General features: G+C 43.8%; 1 protein-coding gene across 1 annotated transcript in view; it reads right to left on the reverse strand.

Moving 5' to 3' along the window:
- LOC126273412 (uncharacterized) overlaps positions 1 to 21,312 on the reverse strand; it is a 125,071-nt gene that overhangs the window by 102,844 nt on the left and 915 nt on the right. The window lies entirely within an intron of this gene.

Consider the following 21,312-nt stretch of genomic DNA (forward strand, 5'->3'; position numbering starts at 1 on the left):
CACATGTTCTATTTACTTAGCTTGTCACTTTCCATTTTATGAGCATTATGAAAAAAAAAACATTTTTATAAGCATATCATTCTGTAAAGTGCACTTTATTTCAATAAAAATTTAATTTCATTGTTGTGTTTTCACATACCTTCAAATAATTTTCCCTTTTCAAGACGTTAAAAAATCGTGCTGACAGGAATATGAAACAACTGCATTAGGGACTTGCATGAGTCTCCTAAAAGAAAAGATTTCAAAATTCAAACTTTTTTTGGTGGTATGTTTCCCATAAATAAATGAAATGCCTATTTTATTCGTAGCTCACCGGTAGCTATAAATCATAGAGTGACTAGCAAACGTTCCTTTGCTAAAATAGCAGTACCGAAGTTTGGGTCTCGTTTTGATATGACAGGCGCTATTAAAATCAACAAATACTCACAAGGGAACCTCCCCATCGCACCCCTCTCAGATTTACTTATAAGTTGGCACAGTGGATAGACCTTGAAAAACTGAACACAGATCAATCGAGAAAACAGGAAGAAGTTGTGTGGAACTATGAAAAAAATAAGCAAAATATACAAACTGAGTAATCCATGCGCAGATAAGCAACATTAAGGAGATTCTGAGTTGAGGACCGCCGTGGTCTCGTGGTTAGTGTGAGCAGCTGCAGAATGAGCGGTGCTTGGTTCAAGTCTCCCCTCGAGTGAAAAGTTTGATTTTTATTTTTAGACAGTTATCAAAGTTCAGGCACTCACACATAATCAACTTTGCTCTCCAAATTCCAGAACATGTTCAGATTTGCTTGGACATATGCAGGATTTCACGGTCTAAAATTTGAAAACGGTAAAAACATATGTTTTGACAGAGCACAAGGAAAACCGTGCGACTGAGAAACTGTTGCATTCATTTGTTGCAGTTTATGTGACAAACTCTTATGTTCTCATCACTTTTTTGGGAGTGATTATCACATCCACAAGAAATCGGGCAAGGTAGAAGAATCTTTTTATCCAATCGCCAAGTGTACAAGTTAGGTGGGTCGACAACATATTCCTGTCATGTGACGCACATGCTGTCATCAGTGTCTATAGAATTTATCAGACATGTTTTCCTGTGAAGGAATCGGTTGACCTATGACCTTCTGATCAAATATTTTCGGTTCCCATTGTATAGGCACGTCCGTTCGTCTACTAATCACACGGTTTTGCGGTGCGCTCGCAAAATACAGACACTAAACTTATTACAGTGAACAGAGACGTCAATGAACGAACGGGCAGATCATAACTTTGCGAAAATAAAACATTTCACTTGAGGGAATACTTGAACCGAGGACCTCTCGTTCTGCAGCTGCTGACCCTAATCACGGGACCACAGTGCTCCTCGGCTCAAATTCTTGTTTATGTTGCCTATCTTGCGCATGGACTACTCGGTTTGTATATTTTGCTTATTTTTTTCATAGTTCCACACAACTTCTTCCTGTTTTCTCGAATGATCTGTGTTCAGTTTTTCAAGGCCTATCCACTGTGCCAACTTATAACTAAATGTGAGGGTGTGCGATGGGGAGGTTCCCTTGTCAGGATCATTTGAGGACATTCTGCAAAAGTTTTCAAAAGTATCCATGCTCTCGATACTAAGTTCTTGCAAAAGGTTATTACAGGCACCATTTTGCGATTTTCTTTATATCTGCTCTCTAACACAAACAGTTCTCTTTTACTTTTTCACGTTTTGCATTATAATTACAAGAGTTGCAGCATATCTCACTCGCATACTTATCATTTTACACTTCGGCTGACACTCGTAGCGGTACTGAAAGCATATGTAAACAGTATCAACAAGTTGTTGCCGCAAATTTCTTGCCAAAGGACTTGGGGAAGAATCTTGCTTAATTCTTGCGCTGCTGTGTAAACACAGCTGCAAGCGGCTAGCAATAACTTGCAGCAATAACTTCTGCAAGCGACTTGCTAGTGTAAACCTAGCTTTAGTGTAGCCACAGGAGCGGCGCAGACACATCGTGCGCTTTTCTCTTCCATCGGTGGCCGGGTCAGCGTTATCAGGAGGCGACGCAGCACAAACGTCCACTGTGAAGCGCAGCTCATTGTACAAGGTGCATTCAAGTTCTAAGGCCGCCGATTTTTTTTCTCCGGACTGAAAAGAGATGGAAACATGCGCATTGTTTGAAAATGAGGCCGCGTTCATTGTCAATACGTCCCAGAGATGGCAGCACCGTACAGCAGACGGAATTTTACCGCCAGCGGCGGGAATGAGAACTGTTTTAAATACTTAAAAATGGCGGCGTTTTCCTTACTTGAACAGCGTGCAATCATTCGTTTTCTGAATTTGCGTGGTGTGAAACCAATTGAACATGCTCGACAGTTGAAGGAGACATGTGGTTATGGAGTTATGGATGTTTCGAAAGTGCGTTCGTGGGTGCGACAGTTTAATGAAGGCAGAATGTCGTGTGATAACAAACGGAAACAACCTCAGGCTCGCACAAGCCGGTCTGACGACATGATCGAGAAAGTGGAGAGAAATGTTTTGTGGGATCGCCGAATGATGTTGAACAGATCGCCTCCAGAGTTGGCATTTCTGTGGGTTCTGTGCACATAATCCTGCACGATGACCTGAAAACGCGAAAAGTGTCATCCAGGTGGGTGCCACGAATGCTGACGGACGACCACACGGCTGCCCGTGTGGCATGTTGCCAAGCAATGTTGACGCGCAACGACAGCATGAATGGGACTTTCTTTTCGTCCGTTGTGACAATGGATGAGACGTGGATGCCATTTTTCAATCCAGAAACAAAGCGCCAGTCAGCTCAATGGAAGCACACAGATTCACCGCCACCAAAAAAATTTCGGGTAACCGCCAGTGCTGAAAAAATGATGGTGTCCATGTTTTGGGACAGCGAGGGCGTAATCCTTTCCCATTGCGTTCCAAAGGGCACTACGGTAACAGGTGCATCCTACGAAAATGTTTTGAAGAACAAATTGCTTCCTGCACTGCAACAAAAACGTCCGGGAAGGGCTGTGCGTGTGCTGTTTCACCAAAACAACGCACCCGCACATCCGTCTAACGTTACACAACAGTTTCTTCGTGATAACAACGTTGAAGTGATTCCTCATGCTCCCTACTCACCTGACCTGGCTCCTAGTGACTTTTGGCTTTTTCCAACAATGAAAGACACTCTCCGTGACCGCACACTCACCAGCCGTGCTACTATTGCCTCAGCGATTTTCCAGTGGTCAAAATAGACTCCTAAAGAAGCGTTCGCCGCTGCCATGGAATCATGGCGTGAGCGTCGTGAAAAATGTGTACGTCTGCAGGGCGATTACGTCGAGAAGTAACGCCAGTTTCATCGGTTTCGGGTGAGTAGTTAATTAGGAAAAAAATCGGAGGCCTTGGAACTTGAAAGCACCTCGTACTCAGCGCGCACTTATTGGTGCGGCGCGCTGCGACGGGCAGGCAGCAGACTTTGCCCCGGACACTGGAATGTGGGCGCGGCTTCGTAGCCGACGTGCCGCAGCAGCCAGGCTCGGCTCGCGGCGGAATAACAGCGGCGAATGCTGACAGAGCGCACAACAGCGAAACATGAACCAAAGGTAAACGGCCACCTTATCGACCAAACGGCGAGAACTAATCGCGTTTCTGACACTAATACACATGGACAGGGAGAGGGAAGAAGGTTCTTGGATTCTGCGTATGCCGACAGTGTACAGGAGGTGGAGCAGTAAGGACTTGTGATAGGCACCCACGGCTGCCGTTAAATGTCAGAACAGAGAATAAGGTAGAATACAGAGGATATATTTCAGTGTAAGGAACACAGGGTGTTACAAAAAGGTACGGGCAAACTTTCAGGGAACATTCCACACACGCACAAATAAAGAATAGATGTTATGTGGACATCTGTCCGGAAACGCTTAGTTTCCATGTTAGAGTTCATTTTAGTTTCGTCAGTATGTGCTGTACTTCCTCGATTCACCGCCAGTTGGCCCAATTGGACGAAGGTAATGTTGACTTCGGTGCTTGTGTTGACATGCGACTCATTGCTCTACAGTGCTAGCATCAAGCACATCAGTACGTATCATAAACAGGTTACTGTTCATCACGAACGTGGTTTTGCAGTCAGTGCAATGTTTACAAATGCGGAGTTGGCAGATGCCCATTTGATGTATGGATTAGCACGGGGCAATAGCCGTCGCGCGGTACGTTTGTATCGAGACAGATTTCCAGAACGAAGGTGTCCCGACAGGAAGACGTTCGAAGCAATCAATTGGCGTCTTAGGGAGTACGGAACATTCCAGCCTATGACTCGCGACTGGGGAAGACCTCGAACGACGAGGACACCTGCAATGGACGAGGCAGTTCTTCGTGCAGTTGACGACAACCCTAATGTCAGCGTCAGAGAAGTTGCTGCTGTACAAGGCAACGTTGACCACGTCACTGTATGGAGAGTGCTACGGGAGAACCAGTTGTTTCCGTACCATGTACAGCGTGTGTAGGCACTATCAGTAGCGGATTGGCCTCCACGGTACACTTCTGCGAATGGTTCATCCAACAATGTGTCAATCCTCGTTTCAGCGCAAATGTTCTCTTTACGGATGAGGCTTCATTCCAACGCGATCAAATTGTAAATTTTCACAATCAACATGTGTGGGCTGACGAGAATCCGCACGCAATTGTGCAATCACGTCACCAGCACAGATTTTCTGTAAACGTTTGGGCAGGCATTGTTGGTGATGTCTTGATTGGGCCCCATGTTCTTCCACCTACGCTCAATGGAGCACGTTTTCATGATTTCATACGGGATAATCTACCTGTGCTGCTAGAGCATGTGCCTTTAAAAGTACGACACAACATGTGGCTCATGCACAATGGAGCTCCTGCAAATTTCAGTCGAAGTGTTCGTACGCTTCTCAACAACAGACTCGGTGACCGATGGACTGGTAGAGTCGGACCAATTCCATGGCCTCCACGCTCTCCTGACCTCAACCCTCTTGACTTTCATTTATGGGGGCATTTGAAAGCTCTTGTCTACGCAACCCCGGTACCAAATGCAGAGACTCTCCGCGCTCGTATTGTGGACCGCTGTGACACAATACGCCATTCTCCAGGGCTTCATCAGCGCATCAGGGATTACATGCGACGGAGGGTGGATGCATGTATCCTCGCTAACGGAGGACATTTTGAACATTTCCTGTAGCAAAGTGTTTGAAGTCACGCTGGTGCGTTCTGTTGCTGTGTGTTTCCATTCCATGGTTAATGTGATTTGAAGAGAAGTAATAAAATGAGCTCTAACATGGAAAGTAAGCGTTTTCGGACACATGTCCACATAACATATTTTCTTTCTTTGTGTGTGAGGAATGTTTCCTGAAAGTTTGGCCGTACCTTTTTGTAGCAGCCTGTATAACCGGCCACTCTAGGACGACGAACAATTATGAAATCGGTGTTATTAATGCAATCCTGGAGTTCTCGTAATTGTGCCTAAATATTAGCCTTGTTCCTCTCTGGTCTTATGTCGTCTTCTTAGCCAAGCCATTAGGTTTTATTTTTAATTTTTACTCAAATATGACACCTACGAGTTTGTCGCTTTAAATGATGACGTATTTTACACATTTCAATGTAGCTATACAAAAAAGGGGTGGGGGAAGTTTACCCGCATAAAATCCGTCTTCCACGTTGGTGTGTATTTTTTAAGCCTAATAATTTTACTTGTATTTTATAAAAAGTTTTCTTGTTAGAAGTTCTAGTTCCGAATGACGCAATACTGAGTGTTATAGGGGCGGCCTCTTTATCTGAAATTATGGTCTTGTGTTTTTAATATTCACGTTCTAATGGTGTATGATACGAAAAATCTGTTTATGTACTGCATCTGTGTGTTGTATTACACACCTTGTTTTCTCATTTTTAAAAATGGTTCAAATGGCTCTGAGCACTATGGGACTCAAATTCTGAGGTCATCAGTCCCCTAGAACTTAGAACTACATAAACCTAACTAACCTAAGGACAACACACACATCCATGCCCGAGGCAGGATAGGATTCGAACCTGTGACCGTAGCGGTCTCGCGGTTCCAGACTGTAGCGCCTAGAACCGCATGGCCACTCCGGCCGGCTTTCTCATTTCAAATTTACCTCCTTCATTTATATTTTACTTTGTCAAAATTTTAGGATAAGTTATTGCACAGGTGTTGTCACTAGTAGTTCTATCTTATCAATGTTTTATGTGCATTACATTTATAAAGTTTTAGTGGGTATGTATATCCAGTTTACGATCTCTCATTCTTCGCACTGCTGCGTCGCAGCACCACGTATTGAGGTGATTCTGTATTAGGCTTCAGTACTGGCACGAGACGCTGTGGTGCATTATGCTTACTACCTGAGCCCCCATCTTACTAAGTTACTCGCTCCTGTGAACGGGAACGCGTTATGCAGATCTTGGTGCCTCTCGCTTCCATCTAGAAAAGGTAATGATTTTACTGTTTTATATTTCTAGTTTTTACTGAGTTTAAAGAGGGCGATGTTGGCCTGATATATTCGACGATGCCCTTTGGTTACAATGACTAAAGGAGGAGGAGGAGATTAGTGTTTAACGTCCCATCGACAACGAGGTCATTAGAGACGGAGCGCAAGCTCAGGTGAGGGAAATCGGCCGTTCCCTTTCAAAGGAACCATCCCGGCATTTGCCTGAAGCGATTTAGGGAAATCACGGAAAACCTAAATCGGGATGGCCGGAGACGGGATTAAACCGTCGTCCTCCCGAATGCGAGTCCAGTGTGCTAACCACTGCGCCACCTGGCTCGCTAATGACTAAGGGATTCTTCTAAGAAATATCAAATTAACTTATTTGCTCTTTCAATAGTTGATCTGGTTATATATGCTTATAGGTTATCCAAGTCTGCACAACACGATCGCGGTTCTTAAATAGATGTATTTGTTCTCTGTTTTCTATGTAGATAACCTGACGATGCCTAAATGAGGCGAAACGCGTCGTTGAAAAATAAAAAAACTAAAGTTGCAACCAAGACTGTTTTTAACCACTACGAACAACTAAATAATGGGGCAACGGAAGGGCAGGCGGTTTATGTTACGTCGGTGGCCAATCACGGGGTGCAGAGTCAGATAGACGTCTGTTCTGCCTGAGGTTTGGATCAGAAGAGAGAAAAGCAACTGTGTTCTGCACTGCAGAATCTTCCAGAGTCAACACACGTGGCCTGTATCCCACGCACGCTGTTGCCTAAAACCGATGGCGTGAATTCGCTAGCAGTTTCAGCAGAGAGCGCAAGGCGTCTCTTGTCAGCAGCTGTAACTGGACAGAACTGCCTCGGTTCTGAAACGCAGCCAATTTGTGACACATAGGCACAGCCAGAGTTGTGTGGGAGAAAACTTGTAAAGGTCTGACTGGGCCTTTGACATAATTTTTTTAAATCAATTCCCTAAAATGTTCCTTGACTGGCTATCACGCTGAACTTTAGTAGCCCCTTGATCAAGAGGTGAAAAATTGCAGAAACTACAATATTACACCCTTGTCAAAATATTTTTCTGTGCATATACCGATTTACTTTTCAGCTTTTCGTGAATGCGTAATTCGATTGATTACATGTAGCATCCAATAATTTCATAGCGCGGTTTCTTTTTGGATCTACTCTCACTGCCAGGTTTATGTGTCTTCGAGGTAATCGTCTCGTGCAGGACACAACACTTCATATACAAACAAACCACACTGGCGCCAAATGTGTAATATCTTGGTAATGCGTGATGTTTTGGGCAGCTTCGTGTTACGAATAACATTTGTTGCATTATATAAGAAGGTCCACATTAAGGGTGTCATGGTAGGCTGTAATTCATTTGCATTAGAACAGAGCTCATTTTAATAGTGCTTCTCGTTGGTTTACTGAATTTAACAGAAAAATATAAGAGAAAAATTAGTCATCAACGATATGTTACCTAACATTAACTAAAACAGTTACGCAATTTTTCGATTCCATGCCAGCGTATTGCTACTGGTTTGAAGACAAGGATATCGTTTATCCAAGTTTAAAGTGCATTTTCGTTTACAAAGAAATTTTTTACTGTTTGTTCGATAAGGAGCGAGAAGAATAAATGTTTTATGGTGATAGATCAGAAGAATAACTGCGGTAGAAACAGCTATCCAGCCAAACTTCTCGATAGATTCCTAAACAAAATCAGCAGAGTGCAGATGGCCGTTATCATACATCAGCAACACTTGATACAGTTTCCTTTGTTGCTTTTCTTATGTTGCAACCGAAAGGCGTCTCAGTCGTGGGAAACTGATGCCAAGTGCGTTGGACACACCCCTGCAATGAAGTTCTTAACACAAAACACCTTCCTTCTCTGTGCCACCAGATGCATAAAGGTACATTTTGAGGACTCGCACTGGCCTTTGCTTCAGATCTTTTTTGTTAGGCCAACCATTTTGTTGTTTTTATGAAGTTAACACATCATTGTTCAAAAGTATAATATACAAAACTTAGGAGAATTAATTTTAAGGCATGACATGCCAGTCCTGCTGAGATAACTACACTCCTGGAAATGGAAAAAAGAACACATTGACACCGGTGTGTCAGACCCACCATACTTGCTCCGGATACTGCGAGAGGGCTGTACAAGCAATGATCACACGCACGGCACAGCGGACACACCAGGAACCGCGGTGTTGGCCGTCGAATGGCGCTAGCTGCGCAGCATTTGTGCACCGCCACCGTCAGTGTCAGCCAGTTTGCCGTGGCATACGGAGCTCCATCGCAGTCTTTAACACTGGTAGCATGCCGCAACAGCGTGGACGTGAACCGTATGTGCAGTTGACGGACTTTGAGCGAGGGCGTATAGTGGGCATGCGGGAGGCCGGGTGGACGTACCGCCGAATTGCTCAACACGTGGGGCGTGAGGTCTCCACAGTACATCGATGTTGTCGCCAGTGGTCGGCGGAAGGTGCACGTGCCCGTCGACCTGGGACCGGGCCGCAGCGACGCACGGATGCACGCCAAGACCGTAGGATCCTACGCAGTGCCGTAGGGGACCGCACCGCCACTTCCCAGCGAATTAGGGACACTGTTGCTCCTGGGGTATCGGCGAGGACCATTCGCAACCGTCTCCATGAAGCTGGGCTACGGTCCCACACACCGTTAGGCCGTCTTCCGCTCACGCCCCAACATCGTGCAGCCCGCCTCCAGTGGTGTCACGACAGGCGTGAATGGAGGGACGAATGGTGACGTGTCGTCTTCAGCGATGAGAGTCGCTTCTGCCTTGGTGCCAATGATGGTCGTATGCGTGTTTGGAGCCGTGCAGCTGAGAGCCACAATCAGGACTGCATACGACCGAGGCACACAGGGCCAACACCCGGCATCATGGTGTGGGGAGCGATCTCCTACACTGGCCGTACACCTCTGGTGATCGTCGAGGGGACACTGAATAGTGCACGGTACATCCAAACCGTCATCGAACCCATCGTTCTACCATTCCTAGACCGGCAAGGGAACTTGCTGTTCCAACAGGACAATGCACGTCCGCATGTATCCCGTGCCACCCAACGTGCTCTAGAAGGTGTAAGTCAACTACCCTGGCCTGCAAGATCTCCGGATCTGTCCCCCATTGAGCATGTTTGGGACTGGATGAAGCGTCGTCTCACGCTGTCTGCACGTCCAGCACGAACGCTGGTCCAACTGAGGCGCCAGGTGGAAATGGCATGGCAAGCCGTTCCACAGGACTACATCCAGCATATGTACGATCGTCTCCATGGGAGAATAGCAGCCTGCATTGCTGCTAAAGGAGGATATACACTGTACTAGTGCCGACATTGTGCATGCTCTGTTGCCTGTGTCTATGTGCCTGTGGTTCTGTCAGTGTGATCATGTGATGTATCTGACCCCAGGAATGTGTCAATAAAGTTTCCCCTTGCTGGGACAATGAATTCACGGTGTTCTTATTTCAATTTCCAGGAGTGTATGATGACAGTTCCTTGCCGGACGGGACCGAGGTCCGCAGCTCGTGGTCGTGCGGTAGCGTTCTTGCTTCCCACGCCCGGGTTCGATTCCCGGCGGGATCAGGGATTTTCTCTGCCTCGTGATGACTGGGTGTTGTGTGATGTCCTTAGGTTAGTTAGATTTAAGAAGTTCTAAGTTCTAGGGTACTGATGATCATAGATGTTAAGTTCCATAGTGCTCAGAGCCTTTTGAACCATTTGACGGGACCAAGGTATTCCAGTTCAGAAAGTTGAAAGGGGTAGTATTTCACCGAAAGCGCTATGTTACGCCATTTAGAGCAGTCAAGGTACACTCCAAGAAAACGAAAGACACACCAGGGACAAATTATGAGAATGGGACGGAAATCAGTTGATGTGACGTTCATCTACAGACAAACGAATTATTAAAAAAATTTGAAAAGTTGGATGATTTATTCCAAAGAAAGAACGTCACAAATTGAGCAAACCAATAATGAATTGGTCAATCTCTGCCTCTTATACAAGCAGTTATTCGGCTTGGCACTGAATGTTAGTTTTTTTGGATGTCCTCCTGAGTGATATCGCGCCAAATTCTATCCAACTGGGACGTGAGGCCGTCAAAATTCCGAACTCGTTGGAGGGCTCTGCTCGTAATGCTTCAGATGATCTGACATGGGCGGAGATCCGGCGACCTTGCTCGCCAAGGTATGGTTGACAAGCACGAAGAGGAGCAATAAAATCGCCGTGTGTGAGTGGGCATTATCTTGCTGAAATGCAAGCTCAGCACAGGTAACCGTGAAGGGCAACAAAATTGGGCGAAGGATGTCGTCAGCATATTGCTGTGCCAAAACGGTGACGCAGATGGGGACCAAAGGGGTCCTGCTACGAAAAGAAATGGGAACCAAGACCATCAGTCCTGGTTGTTGGGCTGTATGGCGGGCGACAGTCAAGTTGGTATCCAAGATCTATCCAGGGCTTCTCCAGAGACGTCTTCACAGGTCATCTGGGCTCAGCTGGAAGCGGGTTTCATTACTGAAGACATTTCTACTCAAGTCATTGAGATTCCAGGCCGACGGCGTGTCTGGAGATGCGACAGACTGCTGTGGGGTATCATCCCGTCATACGACCTGACAGTCAGGGATGATGGCCTGGGGTGACATTTCTTTTCATAGCGGGGTATCATCATGTCGCCCATCACACGACCTGACAGTCAGCGATGATGGTCCGGGGTGACATTTCTTTTCATAGCAGGACCATCTGACCCTCATCCAAGGCACCCTTACAGCACAATGGTACATCGACGACATTCTACGTCCCGTGTTGTTGTCCTTCATTGCCAGCGATCCTGGGCTTACAATTCAACAAGATAACACCTATTCGCGCACTGCGAGAGTTCATAACACTTGTCTTCGTGCATGCTTGGCCAGCAGGATTGCTGGATCTCTCCCCAATCGAGTCCGTTTGGATTTTGACGACCTCGCGCCCACTTGGACCGAATTTGGCATGATATCTCATAGGAGGCATTCAGTATCTCTAGCAATCAATGTCTAACCGAACAGCTGCTTGTATAAGGGCCAGAGATGGACCAACGCTTTATTGTCTTGGTAAGCTTGTAAAGCTCTTTCTCTGGAATAAATCATCCAATTTTTCTGCAATTTTAATCATTGGTTGTCAGTAAATGTACCTCACATGTATTGATTTCTGTCCAATTCGGATAATTCCTTCGTGGCGCGTCTTTTCTTTTTTATCTTACAGTGTACGTAATGACTGTCGCAGATAGATTGGCAGCTAAGCTGGGCCGGACTGTAGAGGGTTAGCCTCAGCCATCAACACATCTTCGCTGGAGTACAGACGGAACTGTCGCCACGAGTGGCTGAGGTGGAAATTCCACCAACTCATACTTACAAGAATTTAATGCACACACACACAGCGTACAAAACTAGATCACACTACTTCTAAACTTCAACAACCTTAACTAGGATTAAAAATATGAAGATTGTTTTTGTCCTAGGTCAGCAACGAAATGGTTCAAATGGCTCTGAGCACAATGGGACTTAACATCTGAGGTCATTAGTCCCCTAGAACTTAGAACTACTTAAACCTAATTAATCTAAGGACATCACACACATCCATGCCCGAGGCAGGATTCGAACCTGCGACTGTAGCAGCAGCGCGGTTCCAGACTGAAGCGCCTAGAACCGCACGACCACAGGGGCCGGCGATTAGCAACAAAAATGCTTATCTTAATGTAATGTTTTATAAGAAACTACTCATTTCAAATACTCAGGATAGTGAAAAATTGAATGCCCAAACTAACAGGAATGATCACGGACACAAAAACAAACATTTTAGTAAATCAATCATGTGTCGGAAAAGCATACTGTTGGAGTACTGATTATGCAGGAGGTTGGTGTATGTGATTGAGAGTAAAATGGTGTTAAATGTTTTTCATTGCTTCATTGTGTCGATCACTATTACATTACAATAAATAGTGAAAGTGAGCACCATTAACCTCTGTACAGAGCTGGTATCGACGTAGCGTGAGTCTAGTGTTTGCTATAAAATGCATGGTGTGTTCTGTATTTGTGCGGCTGCTGCAAGAATTCTTGCAACCAATTCCACCTCCCAGTCAATAACTATACACCTCCACTTTCATGCAGCTCCAGAGAAAGAAGCCTAATGGGGCGAGGTCTAGTGGTCTTGTAGGACCGTGTTAATGGGGTGGGATCTGGTGATCTTGCAGGACAGTGTTAATGGGGTGGGATCTGGTGATCTTGCAGGACAGTGTGCTGGCCCCCATGTGTAGCTCTCCATACTGTCCTGCAGGCACCAGTGCTACCCACTGTTTACTGACTCAGTGTCAAAGAGCATGGCATCACAGCACACTGCGTATCTCAGACTAAAATTTGGCGAAACACCATTAAACACAATGAGTTTTTACCTGCTTCACTTATGTGTTACCTAAGCATGCTCAGTGCTCGTGCACTATGGGCTTCAGACACATGGTTTCTTTAAAAAATATATTTGTTTCTGTCTCCTGTATTATCTCTGTTAGTATGGGCAGTGAAGTTTTTAAGACCCTGTGCAGCATTTGATATAATTTTGATCTGTGTTTGAGTGCAATTTATTGTGATATTCTTTATTATTGATATTGGCCTAAATTGTAATATAAAGCTAGGATGGAGTTGTATAGTGGGGAAGAGCCGATACTAGCAATCTACGGGAAGCAAGCGAAAAGAAATATTGGGGGTAATGCATAGTAAGCTGGTATTGGTTGTGAGGCTGGAGGATAACCTGTTTTTGACTTGAAAGGGTAACCACCGAGCGAGGTGGCGCAGTGGTTAGCACACTGGACTCGCATTCGGAAGGACGACGGTTCAATCCCTTTTCCAGCCATCCTGATTTAGGTTTTCCGTGATTTCCCTAAATCATTTCAGGCAAATGCCAGGATGGTTCCTCTGAAAGGGCACGGCCGATTTCCTTCCCAATCCTTCCCCAACCCGAGCTTGCGCTCCGTCTCTAATGACCTCGTTGTCGACGGGACGTTAAACACTAACCACCACCACCACCACCACCACGACTTGAAAGGGTAACGATCTCTGGCTACGTGACGACTAAGACCATAGGGGAACTTTCAAGTTTTTACAGGAAGTGTTATTGATACACGTTGTAAGATGTCCATGATTAAGGAATTTGTTGTTAGCGCACTCGAGCAGATGTAATTTCATGGATTGCTCACGTGCTGCCTGGGATATGTAAGGTATAAGAGAATCTCAGACCAGAGAGCAGTGTTGTCAGCAGTAGGAATTGTGTAGCAGTATTAGTAAGTACAGTAGAACCCCTCTAACCCGACCTTGGGTGGTCCGTCACTCCGGTTAGTCCGACCATGCTCAGTGCTCAGGCTCGCTAGCCTGTGCCGACTTGTCACTGACTCGACACCTGTCGGGCCATTGTTACTGTGTCTATCGCTGTGCATATTGTTACACTGTACGTTATTGTGTAGTTTTATCCTTTGCTGGGATTTAAAAACGTCGTTGTTTGCTTTATTCTGTGTTATCTACAGTAGGCCTACTTATTACTGTAGATTCATTGTGTGTACAGTTGTCCGTTTTTCTACATGTCTGGATTCAAACGTAAACTCGTAACTCTTTCACTAAATGAAAAATTAGCAGTGCCACAAAGACTGGACGAAGGAGAATCGCTCCAAAAAATTGCAAAGGAACTGAATGTAGGTGGTGCGACAATAAAGGATTGGAGGAAGAATCGGAAAGACATTGAATCGTATACAGTTACAACTGATGGTGAAAACACTCTGAAGAGTCCCAAAACATTGAAAGGCCTAATCTTGAACTGCTTGATAACGCATTGTGGATATGGTTTTGTTAAGAAAGAAGGAAAGGAACTCCTATATCCAGGCCAATTCTCAAAGAAAAAGCGGTAGTTTTGCTCAAAAAACTGCAAGCCAAAAGTAAATTTGGTGCCAGTGAAGGCTGGATTGATCGTTGGAAAACTCGTCTTGGTGTCCGATTTGTTTCTATTTCCGGTGAAAACTGTCTGCCGATGTCGCTGCTACTAAGGAGTTTTCTGTTAAGTTTGCATAAATTGTAGAAGCAAATGAACTGTTACCCTGCCAAGTGTATAACATCGACGAGACAGGGCTGAACTTCAAAATGTTGTCAACGAAAAAGCTCGCAGCTTCATATGAATCCGTAGTAGGAACGAAACTTATAAAAGATAGAATGTAATTCCTTGTAGCAACGCAGATGGTACCCACAAGCTCCCCTTTTTCGTCATTGTCCAATCTAAAAAGCCAAGAGCATTCAAAAACATAAACTTATCTTCCTTGCAGGTTTATTACCGCAATCAAAAATCTGTTTGGATGGACTGCAACTTTTTTAAATCCTGGTTTTTCGACGAGTTTGTGCCATCGGTCGAAAAAGACTTGAAGCAAAAAAATCTGCCTGTTCGTGCCCTACTCCTGTTGGATAACGCACCATCACATCCATCTGAAGAAGATTCGGTGGGAGAGGACATAAAAACTCTCTTTCTGCCTCCTAATGTGACCTCACTCATCTAACCAATGGATCAGGGCGTTATCGAATGGTTAAAAAGGCGACATCGCAGAAAGTATATCAGCCAATCTTGGAAAAATCTGAAGGAGTTCATAAGTTATTTGAGGCAATGAAATCCCTGAACATCAAGGATGCTACCTAAACAATCGCTGCAGCATGGGATGAACTGAAACCTGCACACTGCGGATATCGTGGCGTGAGCTTTGGCCACAAGTTACAACTGAAAATGAGCATACCGAAGATGAGCAAAACAACGACGCACTGGAAACCGTTAAAGATCTACAAACTCTGGAGCCGAAAGTCCCTGCCAATGAAGTTGAAGAGTGGACCAACGAATGTGACAAAGAGTGTGACACTTTCGAAGAGCTCAGTGACGACCAGACTGTTGCCGCTGTTAGCCAGGAAACTGTGAGTGAGGACTCGGACGCAGGAGACGAATCCCCCACGCGGATTTCACACAACAATGCAAAAAGCGCTTTTGAAATCGCCCTTCAACACATCGAGCAGAATCCAACTTCAACTACAATGGACGTTTTGTGGATAAAAAAGTGGAGGGACACTGCCACTAACTCTAGAATAACATCTGCTAAACAAAAATGTATCACAGACTTTTTTCCAAGTAATTTGTTTTCGTTTTTACTGTAATAACAATGTACACAGTATAATCATTTCTTAGTTAATACATACACTAGTTTATTTCATTGTAAAAAATTTCTTTTTATATACAGAGCTATCTACATTTTTTAGTTTACAGGATATATTGTTTATACGTTATTAAGTACAGTACAGTACTGTAATTTATTTGTCGTTTTTCCTTTTAAAACCAATACATATTATAGTGTCTGTAGACTTTTTTAGTTAATATATTGTTTAACACTGAGTAAAAAACGTCTTTTTATATTACTGTAGACTTCTTTTAGTTCTTAAATCGTTTAATTTTTTGTACTAAATGTCTTTTTATATTTTTTGCAATAAATATTAGATTTTTCGTTCCGATTATGATCCCGGTTCCGAAGGTGACGGATTAGAGGGGTTCTACTGTAGTATCTAGCAGTCTGGTGTGTGAAGTTGGGTGGGCCGGTCGTGTGGAGCGATGGTGGAGCCTGAGCGTTGTAGTATAAGGTAAAAGCAGCGTCGCGCATATGTAGTATTGTTATATCAAGTCCCATGTAAATGTTTTTTAAAAAATATGTTAATAATAATCTTTCTCATAAAAAGTAACTTTTGACAATCATTCATCTCAATTTAAAGAATTCACTAATTTCTCCAATCCATGGTCATCCCGATTATTGTAAAGAAAAATCAGTTGTTTCTTTTTATACATGACAAATCTATCGGCCAGCATTGCACTGGGCTGTGCCAGAAATAAATTCTTATAGGAGCATATATATATATATATATATATATATATATATATATATATATATATATATATATATATATATATATATATATATATATGCGCTATCTGGCGACTTAATTGACGTAAGAATTTTCATTTTTTTATTCAGAATGATCTTTCAGCGCCATAACGCAGCGCTGCTGACGTCCAAAATTTACCAGTTTAAATTCACTGTCAATTATTGATAGGTTATAAGCGAGCCACAATTTTTTTATTGAGAAATTAGTCACATTTTATTATTGACGGGTTACGCAATTTTTCTGTTGGTGTGTTAACTGAATGAGAATTTTCTTTATATTATTTTATTTTGTGGGGAGGTTACAACGTTATGGAACTAACGCTTCGACCCATTGCCTGTGTGGGACACTTTCAGTCTGTTTTCTGTGAATTTAAGTTTGTCATCTGAGTTAGCCCACCTCGAATCCAGTTTTCACCACGATGTCTATAGTGAAAGACAGATCAGACGTGCATTGTGCAACTTCGATGATGGAGTCCCAGTACGTGAAGGTGGACGAGAGGATCTTTGTCTCTCTTTAGTTGATGCTATGCCCCATGTCGAGACAGTGTTCAGGAGCAGCAGACTTTCTTGGCTGACCTAATCAGGTGTGACGTCTACATTCAGCACGTGTATCTTCAATACTGTGACACTTCTGGTCAGTATTTGATTTCTCTCACGAGAGACCTAGGTAGCCCTTAAGAGTTACACAGCTAAGATAGAGTACATGTTATATAAACTGAAGGTGTGGGGCGGGAGCGGGTGCAAAGGAAAGGGAAGGGAAGGGAAGAGACTTCTGATGTCAGTTGCATCGGGACTTTACGCAGAATCAATGGCAACGAGTGAAAATATGTGCCGGACCGGGATTCGAACCCGGGGTCTCCTGCTTACTGGGCAATTGTGTTAAACACTGCTCCACCCGGACACAGTGTTTATAGCAAACAGTGAGGAGTATCTCGGCACGCCTCTCAGCTGACCCACATTCCCATCTAGCGCCTCCTATCCGCTGTCACAGCCCGTCTGTCTTTACGAGATCCCCAAATCGCTTGTACTCGCTCTGGAGGGTGGAAGATACACTTTGTTTGATGTTTGTTGACAAAGTTGCCGATTTTAAAGGACGCGCCACTAAGATAAGGTAGAAAAACCATCCTCATGGATATCTCAGTTTCTTCTGGATATCCTTGAGATTTAGTGTGTGCTGGTTCAAATGCATTTTGAATCTGCTTGTCAGCGTAACCGTTATCGACCAACACAGGCTTAAAATGCATAAGCTCTGCTGATGAGCAGTAATACAGTACAGTGCAGTCTCCGTAATGTAGGCCAATGACCATACCAGAACACATTCCACTGGCATTATCAAAGCTCATTTCCAGAACGAGTTGACAGTTGGCGGGAGCAAGACAGAATGTATTTGGAAGGTGTCTTATTCGACATAAAATGGAAACAAAGGTGAAAAGTGAGGTACTAGTGTAGAGCGTGTTTAGAGTAGTGTGCCTAGTTCATTACATGTCAAGTACAAAAATGGTTCAAATGGCTCTGAGCACTATGGGACTTAACATCTAAGGTCATCAGTGCCCTAGAACTTAGAACTACTTAAACCTAACTAACCTAAGGACATCACACACATCCATGCCCGAGGCAGGATTCGAACCTGCGACTGTAGCGGTCACGCGGTTCCAGACTGAAGCGCCTAGAACCGCACGGCCACACCGGCCGGCAATATGAGATAACTCTAGTTTTTTGAACGAGAGTCCGTAACACACAACTGCGACTGGATGGGTGGTGGCAGCTCGCATGTCGTAGATTAGGCTGGCGAGATTTCAAAGAGAAAAAACCGGGACACTTGTATTGACACTTTATATCTAACTACACTTATTCTTACTTTTCTTGTCAGTTATCCTGATATTTCGAAATCGATAATAGCCCTATGACGAAGCAGCAGCTGAAAAAGCCATAGCAAAAACGTATCTTCATTTCGTGAACTGGAAAGGAGCACCTACTTACATCACACATAAACAAAATTCTATTCTTCAGAAATAAGGAAGACTGGCAGTATGCTCGTACTTTTTTACAATGATAGCCTGGATATATTTTCTGCAATGCTTAGTCACTTACTAGCTACTTAGGTACAATTTGTTAATTCTAAAAACTGTAATATTACTAATCAATTATCAGATACAAACTATACATTTCCTACTAAAATTTAAGATTTCGTTTGGCTGCACATTGTTAGGGCAAGCGCGCATACATGCCATACAATATTCAGAAAGCACTGCTAACAAACGCCTCACCGCTCACATTCTTCAGTCCCATTAGGAGAAATCGTTTAAGTGAGTCTCCCTTTTACTTCCTTTGGTTTTCTGTTTACTTGTCCCGAGAGCCATAAGGTGGGAGCTCGGCAGATTAGAGACGAGGGTAGGTAAAACCTGCTTTTTTTTTCATCATATCTCTTACTCTGTCCTCAGACATAACACGTTCTGTTTCTAGGAAACTTGTTTTCACTTATATTTAACTATGTGGGAAATGTTATTACAAGTATTTTCCTTCTAGATTAAAAACCAGGACAATTATGTTTCCTGAACGATTTTCTCGGGACACCAGCACATTTATTTGAAAACTGTGACTATCGTGGCAAAACTGGGACATCCAATAATCCAAGCCCATCGTAGATATAGGTCACAGTTGTTTGGCTTATGGAACGCACTGTGACCCAAGGGACCATCTTCCTTTCTACATATCATGTCATCTAAGACTGAGAGGTCTCCATTTATTTTCCAGTTCCATGGTGAAGCAAATGCTCAAGGGAATTAAGATCCAGAAATGAAGATAGTGATGCCGTCCCATGTGGGCGTACCACAAAGGAGTCCTCTATGTATCTCCACAAACATTTAGGTTTCAAAACCGCCGAATGAAGTGCTATGTCCTCGAAGACTACCACGAAAAAAGGTTAACTACTGAGGGAGACAAAAATGTTCAAATGTGTGTAGCTTCCTAAGCGACCAAACTGATGAGGTCAGCGGTCCCTAGACCTACACACTGCTGAAACTAACGTATGCTAAGAACGACACACACATCCATGCCCAAGGGAGGACTCGAACATCCGGGGCGAGGGCCTCCGCAATCCGTGATATGGCGCCTTAAACCGCGTGGCCACTCCGCGCGGCTGAGGGAGACAAAGTGCTAGCCATAGCAGCACGGTCAGTTTACTCAAAATATTCTTCGTTAAATAGAAACTGATTCGACGTAAGAAAATGTTTTAAAAGATGTAGGATGTCACGTTGATAGGCTTTCTGAACCTTGAAAAATCGTTCGACGATATCAAATGGTTCGCGATGTTCTAAATTCTAAGAAGAATAGGTGTAAGCTATCGGAAAACATGGGTAATATACAATATGTGCAAGAGCCAAGAGGGACCAATAAGAGCAGAAGACCAAGAACGAAGCGCTCGGATGAAAAAGGGTATAAGACAGGATGCAGTCCTTCGCCCTTACTCTTCGACCTATACATCGAAAAAGCAGTGACGGATATAAAAGAAAGTTTCAAGAGTAGGATTAAAATTCTAAGGGAAGAGATATCAATGATAAGATTCGCTGTGACATTGCTATCCCCAATGAAAGTGAAGATGAATTACACGACCTGCTAAATAGAAAGAAGAGTGTAATGCGTACAGGATGTAGATTGAGAGTAAATCGAAGAAAGACGAAATTAATGAGAACTAGCAGAAATGAGAACCGCAAGGAGCTTAACATCATGATTGATGATGACAACATTATAACACATCATGGATGGAACAAGGAGAACATAAAAAGCAGACAATCACCGGCAAAAAGAGCTTTCCTGGCGAAGAGGTGTCTACTACTGTCAAACATAGGCCTTAATTTGTGACAGAGATTTCTCGAAATGTACGTTTGGAGCACATGGTAGTGATACATGGACTATGGGGAAGCCAGAAAAGAATCGAAGCATTTGAGGTTCAAATGTTCAAATATGTGTGAAATCTTATGGGACTTAACTGCTACGGTCATCAATCCTTAAGCTTACACACTGCTTAACCTAAATTATCCTAAGGACAAACACACACACACTCATGCCCAAGGGAAGACTCGAACCTCCGCCTGGACCAGCCGCACAGTTCACGACTGCAGCGCCTAAGACCGATCGGCTAATCCCGCTCGGCAAGCATTTGAGGTGTGGTGCTTGTAATTGTACTTGAATTACGCAACCATTGCGGCACCTCACCTGAACCTCTCGATGCTAGTAATATTTTACTGTGTCTCTTTAAAGTAGTTTATTATTTCTGAGACAACATTCAGATTTGATTTCACTTTTGATACATCGATATGTTTATATTGCAATGATATTATTCTTACGTGTATTCTTTCTTTTGTCACTATGATCTTTGACGTACTTGTAACTCTGATTATTGGGCGCGTAAGCGGTTGTTAGTTAGTTGTTGAGTTGTTAGAGAGTCGGACCTTGGAAAGGTCAAGTGTTGGACGTCATGTTGGAAAGACGCATAACGTAGTCCACTTATAAAATGTGAACTGTGAGAGAGATGTTTTCAACAAAAGTGTAATCTTCAAGGATGGTTTGTGAAGCGCATCTACATAACTTTTGAATATAGCAGGATAAAACCTAGGCCTCTTTGCATCCGGACTTGAAATCGTAACCACCTAGATTTTCAACAATTGAGCCATGATGTTCCGACGAAACCAGCGTGGGAAACACAAAAAGATGGTGCCTAGATTTTTCATTATTACATGAAATGAGTATTTACTGCGCTCTAATGACACCTGCCACATAATATGACTGTTGTTTGCCGAAAATGCAGTATTTAGCAGCGTGAGCAACACCACAATCGTTATTAAATGGTGACCTTTGTTGTGGTCGGGTTGTTAGAT

The sequence above is a fragment of the Schistocerca gregaria genome, chromosome 5 (genome assembly GCF_023897955.1).
Source record: "Schistocerca gregaria isolate iqSchGreg1 chromosome 5, iqSchGreg1.2, whole genome shotgun sequence".
Lineage (NCBI taxonomy): Eukaryota > Metazoa > Arthropoda > Insecta > Orthoptera > Acrididae > Schistocerca > Schistocerca gregaria.